Genomic DNA, 8017 nt, shown 5'->3' with positions numbered 1-8017 from the left:
AGAAAGATAATTTGCATTTATTCTGGGGCAAAACTTCTTTTGAACTCTGAATGTAATTTTTTCTTCTTAATCACTTGTACCTTTATGTCTACAGTACAGTAGTAGTTCCTCAAATCTATATTGCTTTCCTATGAGGCCTATGCTGTAATTATACATATGTACCTCATTAAAGCAGCAAACATTTTTTCAATCTATTTAAAGAAAATAGATATATAAACTCACTGGATAATGCGTGTTGTTAGAACTGGCAATGTTATTGATATGGGACAATGACATAATATGTCAAACCAAAGCCTGTCTTTAAAGAACTCCATTTATCATGACCTGAATTTGTAAGGTATATATCAGAAAATGTTTAGCCTGAAGAAATGAAAAGAAATAGAGAGGTTTTTTTCTGAAATGTTTGCTTCAGCACTGTAAATTTTCAGAGAGCAGTCTCTGAAACGGCAGTAATGAATCAGGTGAATGTTTGATTTCAAGGGCTCCTTGGGAAGATCTAGAATTACTCACCTAAAAAGAAGCTGAGCTGTGTTGCAATTGCATGTCTCAGTGCTCTTCTGGGATAGAGCAGACTGTAGTGAAAGACCCTTCTCTGTTTCCTTCTTCACTTGCCCAGCAAGTAGGTGCCCAGCCATAACCTCCTGCACATTTCTGGTCCCATTCCCACCGTTTCCTTTTCCCTATGCTTCTTTTTAGTCTGATTTTTAAAAGAAAGCCATCTCTCCTCCCAGCTAAGTGCCATAACCTAGAAAAAGTCTCCTTTATGCCCAAAACACTTGCATTCCTGGATGTCCAGTTGCTGCAAGGCATATGGTGGATGAGAGGACCTTCCATCAGTGTGCCCCCCCAAGCCCTGCATCTGGGACTCTCAAATGTCCTTTAGTGAATGCCTCTGAGGAGACAGCAAGCTGAATACCCCAGACCTGAGGGCCCTCAAAAGTCTTTCAGCACTGCCAATGCACAGAGATTTAGAGCAAACCAAATAGCAGAATGGCAGATGATCATGCACTTGCCATTTTCATTCATGGACTGCTAAATTTTTTTTAAAATACTGTCTTACAGAAAAGTCACAATATTTTAGTAAATAATTTTTAATTTAAAAAATCTACATGGGGTATAATCTTAGTGTAATTTTTAACTTACTGAGTAGCTTTTATTCACTGGACCACACAGTCTTTTGTTAACATCCATGAAACTTCAAAAATGTTGTATTAGTCATTGGAGAGCTTTCAGTTTACTCCCAACCTACATTAGAGACAAATGCAGAATTACAGGGAAAGCATTAATAAAAAATTGACCCTGAAGACTACAAGGACTGTTGCAAAGTGCATTTCCTAGTATGCATCAAGAGCTAACAATATAAAAAATTCTATAAAATTCTTGCTTAATATAGTGTGGTTTGGTTTTTCAAGAAGAACAATGTATTTTACACTAGGCATAAAATTGTCTCCATAAATAATAAACCATTTGAAAGCACTAGGTCAGTGCACATGAGCAGAATCAGTGGCATCATGGTGTTTTTTTCTAAAGTCTCTCCCATGTTTAGTTAGTGACAGGTAGCTGAGGAACCTGGTCCTCTCTTTCTGATCACAAGTTATTTACATTGACATGAAAGATTTAAACCTAGTGAATGAACTGCAGAGGACATGAGCTCACAGGCAGTTCAAGTGACCAAACAGGGAGCCAATTCTGCATCATGATTAAGAAACAAAGGAACTCATTCCCTTCACTTCTCTGTGAAGGACTTCTCACCTTTCTTTGAGGACCATTAGTGGGACAGAAAAAAAACCACAATAATTAATCGGGGGCATTTTTCCTCCTCCCTTTTCCTTTCCCTGCTCTTGTTTTTCTGTGTTCCTGAGGTTTATCTGCTGAGGTTCCTGGCACTGTGTGCACAATGTTTTCACTCATTTGTCTTGCATTGCTTTCAGGTTCTCTGACCACTAAAACCAACCCATACCTAACCAAACAAGCCACTGAGGAACATCTGGAAAAATCAACAGAAGAGACTGTTAAAAGAGACTGTGCAGTGCATAAATGAGAAGCCATTTAGAAGAACAATCTCATGTCTTCATAAGCAAAAGTGGCTCATTTTCTATGTAGTGGCATGCTTTTGAGCTTCCCTCTTGCCTTCCAATTATATGCTTGTCAAAGACAGAGCCAGAAGGTCACAACCACTTTACCCTCCCCACTGTAAAAACCAGCCAATGAAAACTTCCACTTCTTAGTGTATTTCAATTATTTATGATACCTGCTTTGAACAAATACACTTCCAGGCTTGAATCTGGAAGCCAAAAGAGGAAAAAATGGCATAGAAACTCATTCAAAATGAGCAATAGCAGACTGGAAAATAGAGATAAGTTCTCCTAGCATGCCTTTGCTGGAACATAAAGCATCTGGCTTTCTTTACATTGTTTGAAGTGATCATTTGAAACTATACCGTCCTGATATACTTCTTAATATTCTATTTGGAAGTACAGCTGAGACACATGCAAACACATGCATATCTCCCAAGCAAATAGGGTGGTTATAACTTGTCAGACTAGATGTGCTAGACAGCTGAGCATCTAGCTCCTTCTGAAGCCTTGATGGGAGCCAAAACAATCATCTTATCAGTTATGTCTGACCTGATGTGTACACTCGCAAGATGCCTGTGAGAATTTGTCAAAAGCAAGGGTTGGAGAAAACCATTCCTGTTAGAGAGTGCTGAGTCTGGTGGCCCCAGAGTGGGGAACCTGCCATGGCTCCCTTCTTCAGACATGAATTAACCATGTGCTCCGCTCCCAGAGCCATTCCCCTCGGTCCCCAGGCCAGGTGCCTCAATTACCAGCTGTTCTATCTTGGTGCTGCTCAGGGTCAAGCACTGATAACACGTCCTCACTGTGTCCAGTGCTGGTTCTCCCCTGGCACTCAGGCATTGTGCTCTTGGGTCTGCAGATACGAGCCTTGCATGGGCCCAGCAGCCCCTGTGATACCAAGACGAGCTGGCCACTGAGGCAGTGGTGCTTCCCAAGCTGTGGTGCTCTTTGAGAGTGTGTGCAGCTGTTGTCATGTAAACCCACACTCCCTATCCTCCCCTATCCAAGAGCCCACCTGTTGGCTCAGAGGGACTTAGAGTTGGATCTTATATGGCTATTGTAGCTATAAGCCATATGGGATTTTGGATCAAAATGCTCTCATCAGAAGTCAGTTGTAATAAACTCTGTAATGCCAAAGAATGCCACTGAAAATGAAGAGAAGAGATTCGTATGAACCTCTCATTGATATAATGATTTTTTAAAGAAGAATGAACATGTTTCCATAGAAGTAAGCAAGTGTCAGGTCCTGTGAAGCTCTCCAGGAGCTACACATTGTAGCTACACAGTTCTTCTCTCCTGAACAGAAAAGAGTAGAAGGGCTATTCATCAAAGTAGGGACTCAGTGTTTTGGCCACAGTATTTCAGATAAAAAAATGCATCAGACCTATTCTGTTCCTGGGAAAGCCCTCTCTCCTCGCTGACTTTGGAAGGACCTACTTACAAAGAGAAAACCCAACTGTAAAGTCCAGTGAAGAAGAACCTCATCCCTAATGCCTGTCTGCAAACCACTGATGAGTTGAGTGGTCATTCCCGAGGTGACATGGGCACAGGAAATCCCCACCTGCCTTCATGGAGCTCAAACCCAATTTGAAACTGCAGGAGACCTGCATGGGAAGGGTTTGAAGGGATGGTGGAATTTTTGACCTTGTTACAGGGGATGTTCATGCTGCGCCCAGGGGGTACCCACAGCCCCTGGCTAGCTAGCATATGGCCCAGGATGGAGTACAGCACCCTGAACAAAAATGAAGGGCAGAAAGAAGGGAGTTTCACCCACTCCATGCTCTCTGCTTAGTGTTGGTCAAGATTGGACTCCATCTCTCACATGTTTTTGTCACATTACATACATGTACAGATGATGAGGCTTGTTTCATTGTGAGGGTTGTTTATGCAAATTGCCGGACTTTGTTTTTCCATGTTTTATCTCCTCCCATATGATTACACGGTCAGGATCACTCTTTATTTAGGGTTGTTTTCTGGGGGAAATATTGAGGAATATTCAATTCCCCTTTTTGAACTGGCTAGCTCCAAAACAACTCCCAGAAATCTGCTTGTCAGGAAGAGCATGGCGTTCTCCACAGTGCTCTGAGCAGAGCAGCTCCCTGCCTGCCTCCCTGCCTGTTGCCCATGGGGATCTGTGCCTTTCATTGGGGCTGTCCTGCTGGGCCTTTGTCCTTCTCACTGGCAACACTTCTGGAAACTGAAAAAGGCCTGTTTATCCCCTGCTCATTTAAATGCAGACAGGCTAAGGCCGTGGCTATTTAAAGCAATGGCAGTCAGCAGAACAGATGCTTAGGACGTGAGTGCTGGACTATCATTAAAAGATATGGTCTGTGATTAAAATATGTTTTTCCTATGGGAAACTGCAGCCCTCTGGGACTTTTTGGCTTATTAAGAAAGTTTTGACCTACCATATCTCTCTAGCAGAGATAAAATAATGCAAACTTGCTACTGGTACCAAGAGCATGTTGTTCTCCTTCCCACTGTTGTTTCTGGATCTTCAAATTATTCTGTTTTGATTCTTGTAGCTAAGGGACTTTGAGTAAAACGAATGAAGTATCTTATGTTCTTGTATAATGAGATCTTAATTTCTTGTAATTACCTACAGGTACTCTCGACTTTACCCTGTATTTCATCATATAATATAATGAAATATCATGCAATATATAATAAATCATATTTTCCACTCTGATTTCCTATTGTTCACTATTTTCTAGATAAGAGATCATCCTGGGTGCTTAGATTGATAATTTCACAGAGACAGAATGGGTTTGGCTGCACACATTTCCTTGGAATGAGCAGCAACTGTGTTTCCAATCTAATAGAGTGATTCTGAAAAATGTCATACTTACAGCTTATTTTTAACAAAGGAATTATTTCCTTTCAGGAACAAACCCTCTGTAGCATGGGAAACTGCAGCAGGTAAGCCAGTTCCTAACTACATCAATTCTCACCAGAAGCAAAGCTAGTGGTGTGTGTCCTACATTTCTTTGGTTAATAATGTGAATCAAGTTTTATTTAGTAAATAAAAAGATACATGCTGCAAAAGTTTTCCATCATCTCATTGAGAGTGTAATAAACTGTGTGTTGTTTGCTAGCCTTGTGGCTCCTCTTAGTTTCTGATCGTATGGCATCAGAAAAATCGATATCTCATTTCTCACATCAGCCAGATGGATAGGCCAGGCAAGGGCTTCAGCCAAGCCTTTGTGCCACTCTGACAGGGGAAAAAACACGTTTTCCCTATTTCAAGCTCTACTGTTTACAAGCAGCTATTGACAGCCTTGCAGTACTTTCAGTAAGATCTATCACAGTAGAAGTTTGAAGTCTCGCTGGCTTGGCTGTATTTCTTACACCTCCTCAGCTTATACCAAGTACAGCTATAAATCCTTAAAGTGGTTACTATTGCATGTGCTCAGTAAATGTTGAGATCAGCCACATTGTAAAGGAACTGTTCTGAATTTATGGTCAGCCTGACTTATGCCGATCCTTCCAAAAAAAGCTGTCAGGAGATTCTGGCTTACAAAAACCTGGCAAGTACACTGCCATGCCTGCTGATGAAATTAGTTTCCCTGCATGGCTGTGTGGCACAGCTCTTTATATCTGCTGCAAAACAAGTTGGTGCAGAACCAACTGGCACTAGGAAAGGTTTGTTTTCTGCTCTGTGGATGTCATTGTACACATTGATGTAAAGGGTAATTTTTTATACCACAACTTGGGAGAATGTTAATATTAATATAAAGAGTATTTTCAAACTTAGAAGACAGATTAAAACAGTTATATTTTGAAATGCATTGAATAAATTTCTAGTGAAAGCATTGTTTTTTAAATTTTACACACAATATATCATAATCACATCCAAATGAGAGTATTAAAAGTTAAACAGACCTTGTGATTGCCTAGTGAATTATGGAATGTATGGGAATATCAATAGGAATTATCCATTTAACTCTGGTTGGCGGTCTTACTCACAGTGCTTATTACAGATTATTTCTTCCACAGAGACACTGCTTGTCAAAATAAAACCCCTGAAATGATTTTCTCTCTCTATTAACAGTGGCTGAGCACATGAAAAGTTCTCCACAACAGTTTCTTCACAGTTATGTCACTGCATATGAGATGGTTGTAAAGCTGGCTTCAAGAAAGCCAGTGCTGGCATTTAGTGAATCTAAAGCACTATCAGTATAGTAATACTAATGGTAATTCCCATGTAATACAAGAAATTTAAAATTCAAATGCAGGTACTCCATTTTCCACATGTCACCCTCAGGAGAGCTATAGAGGCAGCTCAACTCACATAGGGAATTTCTGTGCAAATTCAGACCCTTCACAGACTGGTGGAAAGCCGCAGAATACAAACCAGACCTGTGCAATACTTTAACATTAATCCTCCTAAAATGCCCACCAGTCCGTGTCCTGTGATGAAACCAGAACCCCAGTCTGGGTGTTCCCTCTTGCTTTGCCACATCCAGTCCCCTCGGACCTGGAGATGTCTGGGGAAGCTGGCCCATGTCCAGACCCAGAGTGACAACAGCCCTCTGGGCTGAGCCTGGTCACTCCAGGGCCTCGTCAACACAGCCCTACATTGTGTGCTTTATTGTACTGCAACTCTGTAAGATTGTGGGTGTCACCCTTCATTTCCCACTGAGTTTGTAGGTCCAAAATTTTAAACTGAGACCAGGAAGCTCAAACCCATAGCAATGTTCCTGTGACTCTCAGAGAATGAAACCAGGAGCATACAATGCTGCAGTCGTCTCTGACGGCTGCACAAAACTATGAAGCATAGTGGGATTGCATAAAGATTCTTAAATGACTGGGAGAAAGCTATGGGATCTAGGCTTAGGTTTGAGGAATTAAATATAGTGAGGTATGGACCAATTTTCTTTCCAATTGCAACTTCTGAAGTGCAGCTGATTCAGAAGAAAGGCTCTTTTTTGTCTGAGATCAGTTGAAAGCTCAAAATCAATGACACCATACCTCAACACAGGCAAAGAGAATATAATATTCCCCACTATACTTTTTGAAGCTTACTTCTCTTAAACATAAACTGTACTGTTCTTCTGGAAATGAAATTTAAAGATCATTTTTTCAAAAGATATCACAAAGTGCAAAGAAACAACTTTTGTACATTTTTAGCCCGTCTAACTTTAAGGCAGAAATCAGAGTAAAGAAAGGAAAATAAACCATGACATAAAAGCAATGCTTCCTCCTTTTCTGGATGATTGCGTGCTTAGGTTGCGCTTAAAATTCCCAGGAGATGTACAGATAGAGATGAAATATTGGTTTGGAGTAATGGCAGCATGGAGATCATAGCTATAAGCTATTTTTGTAAATCATAAATCAGTGTCTGAGCACCAAACCATGGGAGTCTAGCATTCAATTCATATATTATCACTAATTATAGTTTTTTTACTTGACAATGCATCATCACTCATGCAAGTAGCTATAAGCTATTTTTTTCACCCCTAACCACACAACTTGTACACAAGACAATGACTCCTGAAAACTGTCAAGCATGAATAAGGAAAAGGATATTTTTGTTATTTGTAATTCTGTACCCTGTTGAGAAACTGTTTCTTCTCATCACAGCCCAGGGCATTGAACAGTTCTTTTCCCTAAGAGTTTATCTTTGAGCAAGGCAAGGCAAGGCAGAGATTCTGAGAATGAGACACAACAGCTAAGAATTGAGACTGAGTGACAGTTTGCAGTCAGCATGTTAATTCAATTCTTTATTTCCTTAAAAGAAGAAACACCTGAGAACAGTGTAAGTGAGGATGGGGCACAGAAGCTGTAAAAAAGAATCTTGACAGACTTGTTACAAGTGACTAATTAGCAAGGAGGAGGAAATACTTAAACTTCATTGTGCTTCTTTGACTTTTTTCCCAAACTGTTGGCTGTCCTGATCAGTTAATTTTCAGCATTTCTCAGCATGTGCCCTAATCCTC

This window comes from Serinus canaria, chromosome 1A (assembly GCF_022539315.1).
Source record: "Serinus canaria isolate serCan28SL12 chromosome 1A, serCan2020, whole genome shotgun sequence".
In the NCBI taxonomy this organism is placed as follows: Eukaryota; Metazoa; Chordata; class Aves; order Passeriformes; family Fringillidae; genus Serinus; species Serinus canaria.
This window is presented reverse-complemented; position numbering follows the sequence as displayed.